General features: G+C 38.0%; 1 protein-coding gene across 1 annotated transcript in view; it reads left to right on the plus strand.

Annotated features, from left to right (window-relative positions):
* The first annotated feature begins 5,899 nt into the window (after nucleotides 1-5,899).
* Nucleotides 5,900-12,096, plus strand: part of LOC114365343 (uncharacterized protein CG3556) — a 71,289-nt gene continuing 65,092 nt past the window's right edge. Inside the window, exon 1 of the mRNA XM_028321877.1 lies at nucleotides 5,900-5,928. The gene's annotated coding sequence lies outside the window, so the exon portion shown is untranslated. The remainder of the gene's footprint in view (nucleotides 5,929-12,096) is intronic.

Consider the following 12,096-nt stretch of genomic DNA (forward strand, 5'->3'; position numbering starts at 1 on the left):
TAACTAGCAGTTGCAGTTTCGTTGCAGTTGCGTTTCACCGTCTGTTCTGGGCCTTAGCAATTCGTAACGCTAACTTTTCATAATTTAATTACCTGTTCATAAATTATAACATTGCTTAATATTCACACAGGTCTTCGCTGGTTTACGTTACAAAAAGGTAAACATATTAAATTATGTTAAGGTTGTTTCCTGACCTGAGATAATTGAATGTGTTTAGGAAAGCTCGTTTTTACACTCTAGTACTTGTACTTCGTGTGGTTCGGGTTGGATAGAATAGAACTTACGACTTACTCACTGTGGATGTTATAAAAGGCGACTAAGGGAGAAATATTATCTCACGTCATTGATAATTAGCCTTATTTCTACTAAATAACTTTTAAAATGTGCAATAACTTACAGTAAAGTTTAACTTATGCTCCTACTTCCCGCTACGATCTTGGCCACATAGTGTCCAAACACCACGACCAATATGGCTTGAAACTGTCGCATCTCAACCCTCAACCCGTCTGACCTACGCTTCCTAGAGATAGGGTCGTCTTCCTACAGTGGAGACATGACCTAATGATGATTGTTCATAATGGTAAAGCCTGGTCCGTGAGCACGTAGAATCCCGTCCAATGACTGTGCGACGCGCGCCCGCAACATAATTACGCGCGAGCGATAAGGATGGGTAGCTTGGGGTCATTGGACGGGATTCTACGTGCTCACGGACCAGGCTTTAGCAACAATTTAACCCCCAGCCAGTCTTAAGGTCATAGCAGACTAATCAACTCGGAAAGGGATCAACACCGTAGGTAGAATTGTGTAAAGCAATCGTTATCATTTGACAGTTCATAACGTACGATTATTCTGTCAAACGCTTTGATGAATTGACTTTATCGCACGTTATGAACTGTCAAATGATTAGGATTGCTTTACACAATTCCACCTCGTCCACCACTAGACGAGGCATTTACGTTACGGTGCAGTGTGCGTTGCAATATGAAGTTTCGTACAAAGAATACTGACCGCCTTGAGTTGATACGGTTACGATCCCTTTTCGGGTTGATACCTATAACGCTCAGCTCCCCGCTACGCTTGTGACCACACAGTTATCAAAACACGCACGTACACGGCATGCCCTCGCATAATTCCCACTTTTATCGCGAACGAAACGAAATGCAAATACAATTAATCTTTTAATATTGTTCGCGCATGTCAGCTTGTATCCATAATTCTAGGGCGTTTCAAAGTTGATCCTATCAAAAATATGTGAAATAAGAGCAAAGTTTAATATAACAATATGCATCGTAGTTAGCTTCGCCGACAAAAGAATTTTGCGATCTAGTTTATGGGGCAGAAAGACATAATGGGGGCAAGCTTCCCTAGGTAGACCGAGGATTTGGTAAAGGTCGCGGAAATCATCAGGTTTTGTGGAAATCTTGGGAGAGGCCTTTCCAGCAGTGGACGTCATTTGGTGCTAAGTTCAAAATGGCTAGTTTTTACCAACAAACCAAATATGTCTTAGAAAAATAACAGAGACAATTATAGTTCTTATGTGGACAAGCTAAGGCTTTGATAGTGCCAAATTTTATGTGTAGGTTTTTATTCTAGTTGCGAAAAGAGACAAAAGTAGCTTAAAATGGATCGTGTAACACACGGCTGCTGCGTCATCAGTGTGCTTACCATGAGTTAGGTGTGTTCGCTAGCGACTGTGTAAAAAAATTACATCAAATGTATGACATATTTGCAGCGCCCCTAGCGGCTACTTTCAAGAAATAAAATCTTCATAGATTTTTTGACGTGCTCGCTAGCGAGCACTACTTACTTAACGTAAACTCGTGTTTAGATAACAGAATTTCAAAATGGTTGAACTAATTTTGGAAGTTTTGACGTAGATCGTTACAAACTTGTTAAACTTAAACTGAATAATGTTATTGGCAGCTTTTGTTAAGTCTGGTTTTGAATTAGTCAACAAATCAAACACTTTCATAATACAATGGTTGAATTGAAATAGGTTTCTCTTGATTAGGCCGAGTTGCACCATCTAACTTTAACCGTGACTATAACGTTAACCGGTATATTTTGTATGGAGTTTGACAGAATTTTGACGTTTGTTAAAGTCAAAGTAAGATGGTAACGTGTAACCCAGCCTAACGCCCGTATTCACAAACAATGCTTGCCTTAAGTGAAGCAGAAAATCGAACGCACAGTGTTGAACAACTCGACTATCGGCAGATTTTTGTCGGCCGATAGTTGGGTCGGGCTGTTAATCAGTAAATGCGAAAGTGCGCACATTGTATGGGCCGATGTTTCATACAAATTAGAATCGGGCCCAACTGTCGGCCGACTACAAATCTTTAATCTGCGGGGAGTCTAAGGTAATCTGTGCAGACAGGTGAAAAACGGAGTACTATCACAGAATAATAATAAGTACTACGTACAGAAGTTTTACTTCGCGAAGATATTTAAAACAATGTATGCTCAATGTCATTAACAATATGGTGTAATTTAGCCTGTCTCAAGAGTCAAGCAACATTTTGTTGACAAACGTCAGTGATCGGCACTGCGCCGAAGCTATAGGGCTGACTTCGGTAAAATGATGCGACGTGAGGTGCCAAACTGCGGAAAATGGCGGAGGAAATACATGATTTTGTATGAATTATCATGAATAATATTAACTACTTATTTACCTCTCAGTGTCTTGAGGTAACTTAAAAAAGTACATTCTGTGTTTTTATTATTATTTAGGCAGTTAAATACTGCACAATATTTAGTACACCATTTTCTTTAATTTCTTCCATCATACACAAGAATACGCGTGCGTAAGTCAATGTTCGCTCGTATGTGAGGCCTTGTCGAATAGTATACTGTAGGTGGACCATCGTGCGTGTTTTGTTTTCGATGTAAACTCGCGGAGATGAACAGGCCTTGTACTATCCGGATTCTCCGGTTCATCCGGGACTTATTCCTTTTACCCTAAAAAGAGGCTAATAAAGGGAAAATGAGTTAAGTAGTAAACAAAGAGCACATACCGCAGGATCCGGGCTTAAGGTCGTCCGTCATGAACCGCGATGGGGATTAATTTGCACGTGCTCAGATTATACCATGAATTATGTACCGTGTACAGGCATATCAAGCATTTATGCTGTAGCATTTTATAAAGTATTAAATGCGTATTTGTTAAGTGTGGACTGATCTGCTGCCAGCTGCACATCAAGCCATAGTGCATGGCGTCTTATATCGTTGTAATAATATGTATAATATGCTATATTTCAAGGAAAATGAAATTTATATGTTCTGTCATTACTTCGCATCAAAAATATGTATAAATAAATATGTGAAATTATGAAAAATACTGCCGACCAAAATTATGAAAAAAGCTATTAAAAAGACGATATAATTTAAATATTCTCAATCAAAATCTGGTTGTCAAGATTACGAGATAAATTACTATCACTTAAATATTCCTTAGAACTTAAATGTTTGTTACAAGTGACGGAAAATGACGAATAACTACTTGTGCTAATTTCTATTAAAACAATGCTTTTCAAACAGCATCTCCACATAAAAGACTCTTATTTGACTTTCAACCGCAGGCAACGTTACTAATCTAAATTGCATACTTTAAAATATGTAGTTGAACGACCAACCTTGACCAGCTGAAGCGGAAATATGTAATAAAATTTGCGACAGAGTACTGCGATGGATCTTGCTGGATAATACAGTGCCCAGACGACCGTACATTTAGGCTGAGTTGCACCACCTAACTTTGACCGTAACTAATAAAGATAACTGATGTTTTTGTATGGGGTTTGACAGATTTTTGACGTTTGTTAAAACTAAAGTATTATGGTGGCTGGGGTTATATAGTCACTCTTAACACTAGAGTGCTCGCGCGGGTGACATATGTCACCCAGGGTGTAAAATTTGTAAATATTTTTTCAAGGTATCGAGCTACAGTGCTGCCTTCTCAGGTATTCTTCGAGCATGTATTGTCGCACATTTTAGTAGTAACGCCATTTTGCTAGACGCATCAACGTGAGTGCAGAAAACATTTAAAGTGTTTGGGTGACGCATGACGCGCGAGCACTCGAGGAATTGTTTGATCCCCTAGCGTCGCGGTTTAAAATCAAGTTTACTTTCATGTAATTGTATTACATTACTTCTTACATTGCCTTCGGTTTTAAGAACTTCTTCCACTGCTGCGAACCCGACATCATTTTCTTCATGGGTTTGTGTTGGTTTTAAAGTTCCTAAAAATATCATAATTTAATTTTCATCAAAAACTATTAATTATAGTAGTTTAATGTTCATAATATTTATGTGGTACGCAGTACGGTACTAAGTGAAAGTCAATCATATAATTAAAGCAAATAATTTATCTATGCAGAAAGAAAAACTTTATCTTTACTACGGATAGTAAGCGTTTTATTAGGAATCCCCATATGGATTTTAGATTTTGCTAATTTTAAAAAGATGTTATTTTCCAACCTTTATTAGCTTCCATCAGCAACCGTATCATGTCCGGTCTTTCAATTTAATATGATATAATAATATGTAATTTATTTGTCTTTCATGTATGTAATTTTAAACATTTACCTACAATAATTATATTGTTTTATAAGCATAAACTGATGCAAGAAAGTAGTTGTTTTAGATTGTATGCAATGTAGTAATAATTCACCTAGGGCTATAAAATTAAAAACCAGGATTCTTCTAGGCTTGCGAAAACACCAACTAGCACAAAGCTTGCCAGTATTGTGGCAAAGGACGATGTGTTTTTTGCACAAGAGCAAGAAATCGAAGCACTCGTAAGCAAATGTAACAAGTGGAATAGGCGTTTTTGTCCAGTAGGCCTAAGATGCGCACCGTGATAACTTTTATCGACGTCAAAATGTATGGGCAAAATCGATAAAAAGGCGTGATAACCGCTTATCGCGGCGCGCATCTTAGGCCTACAGATCATCAAATCATTATCGTATTCGTATTAATATCGTGCCCGAGTTGTGATCAAAATATCACAGAATAAGATCAATCTATTGATTAACTTTCTAATTAGGTGATATTTTTGCCAAAATAACGGGTCAAACGACTATTTAAACTACTTTGGTCTCTTCGACTCTAAAATATTTGAAAAATATTGAAGTATTTCTTTTGGTTTATAATAAGAGTTCATGAAAGAATTTCTCACTTTTTTTAAATTATTTAGTAAGAAATATAGTTGATGTTTAATATTATAAATTGTTTTACTTGTATTAAATAAGATTAGCAAAAATAAACCCATATCATAATGGGGGACATATGTCACCCGCACGAGCACTCTAGGAGTATTTAGGGGCGCGAGCACTCTAGTGTTAAATTTAGATGATGCAACTCAGCCTAAGATAAACACTGTGAAACTTCGCTCGTTCGTTTCAGCCAAATGACGTCCACTGCTGAACAAATGCCTCCCCCAAGGATTTCCACAACCATCGGTCCTGCGCTGCCCGCATCCAGGCACTTCCCGCCAGATCGTCTGTTCACCTAGTGGGAGGATTTACTGTGACATCGTCTGTAGTTGCGATAGGTGATAATAATTATGACGATGTATGGTCAACTCTACTTACCTACAGTAAAATGCTTTGTTGTAAGATTTATTAATTTAATTATGATTTTAGCTACTTGAAGACTTACAGTAATTCCAAAGCGTCTACAAGTTATAATATATATGAATAAACCAGCAAAATCTTGAGTGAAGATAAATTCGTCTTATTTATTTAATCAACTGATAAAATGTGCCTTCGTTTTTGATAATAATTACCTGCCTACATACGTTTATCAAAACAATGAGTTAAGTAATTAATTATCGTAAAATTAAAAAATATAAATATTATGTTACATTGAAATTGATGTTATAAATCTTTATTTTACAGGTAAAAGACATCTTCCAAGACACGTGCCTCTTCGGTAAGTTTGTATCATAGTTAATACCTATATTATTAAATATCGAAACTATTGTGCTCATCTCACTGCTTGCGGGAATCAAACCCGCAACTGCATCTAAGATCGTTTCATCCACGAAGACGCGGCCCACCAATCTTTTTACGAGGGAAGCGCGGGGTGCGGGGAGTTTGATCCGAGCAATCCGAGCGTCATTATTGTAGTGTGCGTGTGCACTTATAGATGATTTAGCATGTACCGATAACACTCAAACATTAGCGGAAGAATCATTCTTCACGGCTTGGTAATTCACGATAGACTAACGTTACAAATCGTTAGGGTTTCATCCACGAAAACTCGACCCACCATAATGGTGGGTCGAGTTTTATTTTGGTAAACTACCGTCGATGTTTGTAATAACCCGTTTCATTTACAGGATATTTTCCTATCACGCTGCAAATATCGATAACCTATAAATTTTCCGGCAAAATAACTTTGTACTTCCCTACAATATTTTCTCACCTTTCTCCTACCGCAAAAGCGCACAAAATGTCTGGAAAATTAATTTTGAAGTGTAATTTACGGTGGGAAACTCGAAGAATTCCTTTCAAGGAAGCTTTTAAATTATTTTATATTACAGCCATTGCATTGTAGCAGTATTTTAATTACATGGAACTTAGGAATAATAAAGGAAAATACACAATAGTAGAGTTATGGGTCAAATAACAAAGTCAAAGATTTTCGTGGACACTGAACAGTTATAATGTCATTACTAAACAATAACTCTACAGCTTCTAAAGTTTCTTAAGCAGTCTTTGAATATGAGTGTAAATAATTTATGAACTTTTACATAATTTTAGTGGGTAGTCTAAACTTTTCGTAAAAAAATTGTACTATAAAAAGCTCGAGAATAAGGCACATCCGTATTCACAAACGATGCTTACTTAAGTGAAGCAACAAATCGAACGCACACATTGAATAGAAGAATCGGTTGAATAGAGCTCTGTGATTGTTTCGTGTGTGACCCTGTACGTCCACGCGCACTTTGAGACCTCATATTAATGTTTGTGAATGCGGGTCTTAGTCTTTAACGAATTTTGCAGGAAAAACGGACATACAAGAATAAACTACTTAGTACTTACTAATAATAACATATTATCATAAACAGAGCCGTAAGTGTGCCCTAAAGCTGAGACTACACGATGTGATGTTTCGGTTGACCGTTATAAATGCAGCTTGGTTAGAAAACAATTTTGCAATCATAAAAAGGTTGAAGGCTCTGAAAGCTGGCGCAATGACTGTGTAACTGAAAAACCTTTCAAAAAGTTCCGATATAGCAAATTATATCATTTACTTTTTTATTTATTCCTTATTCTAATAGATATGAAAACTCACTTACTATCATCTAATAAAAGTACCTATAACCTAGGTACTAAATTGCAAGTATAAATAGCACGATAGACTAATCCACGCTTCATCACTATGTCATTTCAAATCACGTCTACTTTTACTAACCTTTATGAGCTAATAAACGTTTACCGGGTTCTATCGCACCATATAATGCCTTACGAAGCCCAAAATAAATCTTTCTAACGCACAAACTTGATCCCACCACAAGTGTGTGCTCAGCCTTAGTGTTGCCACTCGCGCGGAATGATGACAAATGTTGCCAGCCGGAATATTACACACTAGATACGGGGAAAATGCACTTTCAAGATGGCGGTGGAGATTTATAGCGAGGAATATTTACAGGTATGGACACGAATGGGAATAAATTTCTTTTTATGGTGAAAAAAAGAATGAAAATTATGCGCTACGATTAGCTACTCCAGGAAGAGAGGTTTTCATGAAAGTTCACTTGCTTTCATAGATTTGTTTCCTCTTAATTTATTTAATTCTATGGCCACTACATTGATCTGAACTAGACAGTTCCGTCAGTCTTTACTATACTCGTATATCCTTGTTGAAAAATCGTATCTAATAAAATTACATTAAATGCTACAGTGTGAAACTTGACATGAAGTAAGAGGCTGTACCAGCTTTATTCGTAAGTAATGTACCTACTAATTAATAATTTAAAAATTCCTGTCTTCATATGAACTACATATCATATTCTAATTCTAATTCCTTTGTTCATTTTACCTGCCATTTGAATTAAACAGCAAAACATCATTACAATGGTTGTTTCTTTTCAAAAATGAGCATAGTAAAACACTGGTTATTACCCTCTAAAATTAATTTTCCACCCATTACACTACGAACAAACATAGGTGCGGTTATCGTACCAATAACTGTAACGGACAAAACATCAATTTAGTTTATTAATGACCATTAAAGTTGGCAGGCAATTCATCTAGTTATACCGCTTGTCAAATTTTCAAAATGGAGGCGGTGTAATGTGGTACACAGACAAGTTATTGAGCTAAAAGCCGCCTCTACATATTTCTTCAGCTAGTACATACATATAGATAGGTTCATAGCAATTGATAGTAATTGATCTCAGAGTTTATAATAATTAACATTGTTTTTAGTCAAGGGGATAAATTGGTTTGGCTTTAAGGTTCACTGGAAGGTAATGCCATATTGCATTAAGTTCGCACGCTATTCAATGTCAACCCTCCGGGTGGGAGAGTCTTGGTCAAATCCTCTATATTCACGTCTTGTAAATTATAAAAAGCCGTAAATTGGACCCAGTAGGTGGCGTTGCTGTAGGTATCGGTTGGTACGAAGTTTATTTATTTATTTATACTTCAGCACACAAAGTAACAAATGCACTGTGGCGGACTTAATGCCGGATGGCATTCTCTGCCAGTCAACCACGGGTCATGCAGAAAGAGTAAGGCGGTGCAAAAAATTTACATTTTTGATAATAAACCTACTTACATAAGATTACATAAAATAAATAACATAATACAAATAAATATAATAGACATACACATAAATACATAAACATAATAATATTATAGATGTACACATCACTCATGTCTGAGATAGCGAGAAAATGGAGAAAAAAAGGTCATTCCTTGAAATGTTTGCGCAGAGCCTTTTTGAAAGTAAATTTGGAAGAAGGTTTGCGTAATTTGGCCGGAAGGCCGTTCCAGAGCCGTACAGCGGAGACTAAGAAAGAGTTGGACATGAAGCCAGTGCTATGATGAGGGGTGGCAAGCTGAAGAGACTGACTAGAGCGAAGATTTCTATTGTGAGTGGAGTGGAGGTACTGAAATTTATCTTTTAAATAAGATGGAGAGTCGGGATTGAAAAGAATTGAATGAAGCATACAAAGTGAACGAAGATATCTACGCTGTCTGATAGGAAGCCAACCAAGCTGCGAGCGAAAAGGTGAGATGTGGTCAAACTTGCGGAGACCGAAGACAAATCTGATGCAGTTGTTCATTGGTCATCGTCATCAAGTTCATCGGTCCATCTAGTGTATGTATAAATACTTAGAAATTGGACTCTTGCAACTTTCAATACGTTTAGGTTTACAAAAAGGTGTCATTTCGGTATGTCCGTAAGTACTTTAGAAAGCACCAGTAAGTACTTCCAAAAGCTCTACGACAACAGAAGACTCTATGCCCCCAACTGGTCTGTGCCAGAAACAATGGCATTCCATTACCTATTAATTAGCCAGACGGTCGGCACACAGCGGGCGTTTGAAAACTTTATATGCGCGACAATCGCCTGTTTTTCCTATTTGTTCTGCAAATACGACGGAAATGGAATATTCCACAACCTGTCTGTGTTTTGGAATACGTGGAATTCTCTTTGAGTAATCAGGAGTAATTGCGACAGACGCCTCGGTGGTTAAATGAAGTGGGACTTACACCCGTATTCACAAACGATACTTGCTCGAGTGAAGCAGCAAATTGAACGCACAGCGTTTAATAGAGCTCTGTGATTGGTTCGTGTGTGACTCTGTGCGTCCACGCGCACTGTGAGACCTCATAGTAATGTTTGTGAATTACTGCGATAGAGATTTTTGTTTATTTAATCTAAGGCCTCAGCCTCGAATTTAGCGGGCAGCGGCGCGGGAGCGGCGGCGGGGCGGGCAACGCAGACCCGTTCTCGAAACAAGCGGGCAGCTCGCGCGGCGCTTTAGCAGCGAAGTGTTGTGTTCGGGGTTGTGTTGTCGAGATATTTGTTTTTATTCGCAACAACGGCGACAATTTTATTTCGATTCAAATTTATTCCTAACGCTCGATTTATTGTGGGCAAAAGAAGGAGTGCGCTGCCCGCTCGTTGCCCGCTCCCGCGCCGCTGCCCGCTCGTTGCCCGCTCCCGCGCCGCTGTTTTCGAGAACCGGTCGCGGTCTATTTGATTTTACGCATAAGATCCTGCCGCTCCCGCGCCGCCGCCGCTCCCGCGCCGCTGCCCGCCAAATTCGAGGTTGAGGCCTAAAAGCCAGCGTCTTCATCCACGTGTGTTCAGTTGTTCCATACAAAAACACTTTATTTCTTTGCCAAGAGCATAATAATTAGTTTTCATTCCGCTAACGTGAGCAATTATAGAATATCCTGAAAATCAAAATCAAAATCAAAATCAAAAATATTTATTCAGTTTAGACCACAAGTGGCACTTATGAACGTCAATAGAAAATAATAAAAAAAGAAAAGGTAGCCCTTATGGGGCACTTTTAAACTCTATTTCACGTTCATTGAAAGGGGTTCAAATCAAAAATTTCAAAGACCTTAAATAATATTATTTTATTTAAAACTTCAAAGACGTGACTTAATATTGAAAAAATAAGTCAGATTTAAAAAAAAAGCACAGCTTCTCATTTTACAACCAGAGGGAAACGTGACTCAATTATAAAGGTTCTATACTGCGAAACCCTAAATATTATGAGCCATGCTATTAGCTTCTGAAGTGTTTTCAGCAAACAAACATCCCTTTCACCATTTTTCCCAGTGTACTGACGGCGGGCAATTTGGCAGATCGGGTCGGCTGTCAGCCGCACGACTTCCGTGCTCCAAGGAAAAACAACAGTCATGCTCTTTGAGTTTGGTTTTTTTTATCCACAACGAGGAAGCTCTTGGGCTGTATCTCACCTGATGGTAAGTGACGATCAGGCCGAAGGTGGAAGCGAGCTTGAAGCTTCACCCATTCATTCAGCCCAGCTTCATTTTTTGGTAATAAGCAGTTAGTGGCAAAGAATAACTTGCGTTGCGGCTGTACGTCGTCTTAAGGACGTACACTTATCAACACGGAAAGGGATCGTAACCGTATCAACTCGATTAAAAGATTAAAACGATCATTTATTCACCGAGACAAGGTATTAAAAGGCCGGCAACGCACCTGTAACGGCCCTGAGACTGCGGGTGTCTATGGGCGACGGTAATCACTTACCATCAGGTGATCCGTCTGCTCGTTTGCCTCCTGTCACATAAAAAAAAATATACTATAGTAACTTTTGCCCGTGGTTTCGCCCGGTTCTCGCAAAACTGGACTGTGTCGTGTGAAATTCGAGCGGTTCGGTTTTTCCGGGTGCAGTGTTCCGAGCACGTTAATATTTTCACACGTATACTACCTACTAAACCTGCAAAAAAAAGTTTCTGCAAATAACTGGATATCATGCCTAATGAATGAAGTATTTTAAAATTAGTATTTAGTGGTGTAAACTATCGAATTCCCAATAGCCTTCTCATCAAAACGTTTTAACGGCAAAAATAAGTTATGGCCTCGTTGTACAAAATATTAGGGTAGGCAATATTTCCAAGCTGTCGAAAGCATCTGCACGCCTTTTGTATTGAGTAAACAAAAAATAACGGCCATTTCCCTTATCGATAAAGTTATCGATATAAATGTCAAATGAGGGTGTGAGGGTAAAAAATATTTTACACTTTTTCACTTTTATGGGACAAGATAGTACTTGATATTAGGTTAAAATGATACCCATAGTGGGTACTAAGTAAAGGTTGTCTTGAACTCAGATTTTATAAGTTTGTGACTCTATCAAGATTTAACGTGCAAAAACAATTGGTATTGTAATATTTTGTGTTTAGTCACGTTACTATCATTGCCATTCAATTAAATTATGATTAGTTATTACTAGCGACCCGCCCCTGCTTCGTACAGGTACAATGTATACTTAAAAACCTTCCTCTAGAATCACTCTATTTATAAAAAAACCCGCATCAAAATCCGTTGCGTAATTTTAAAGATCTAAGCATACATAGGGACAGACAGCAGAAAACG

Source organism: Ostrinia furnacalis, unplaced genomic scaffold (genome assembly GCF_004193835.3).
Source record: "Ostrinia furnacalis isolate ACB-3 unplaced genomic scaffold, ASM419383v2 OfSCF7583, whole genome shotgun sequence".
In the NCBI taxonomy this organism is placed as follows: domain Eukaryota; kingdom Metazoa; phylum Arthropoda; class Insecta; order Lepidoptera; family Crambidae; genus Ostrinia; species Ostrinia furnacalis.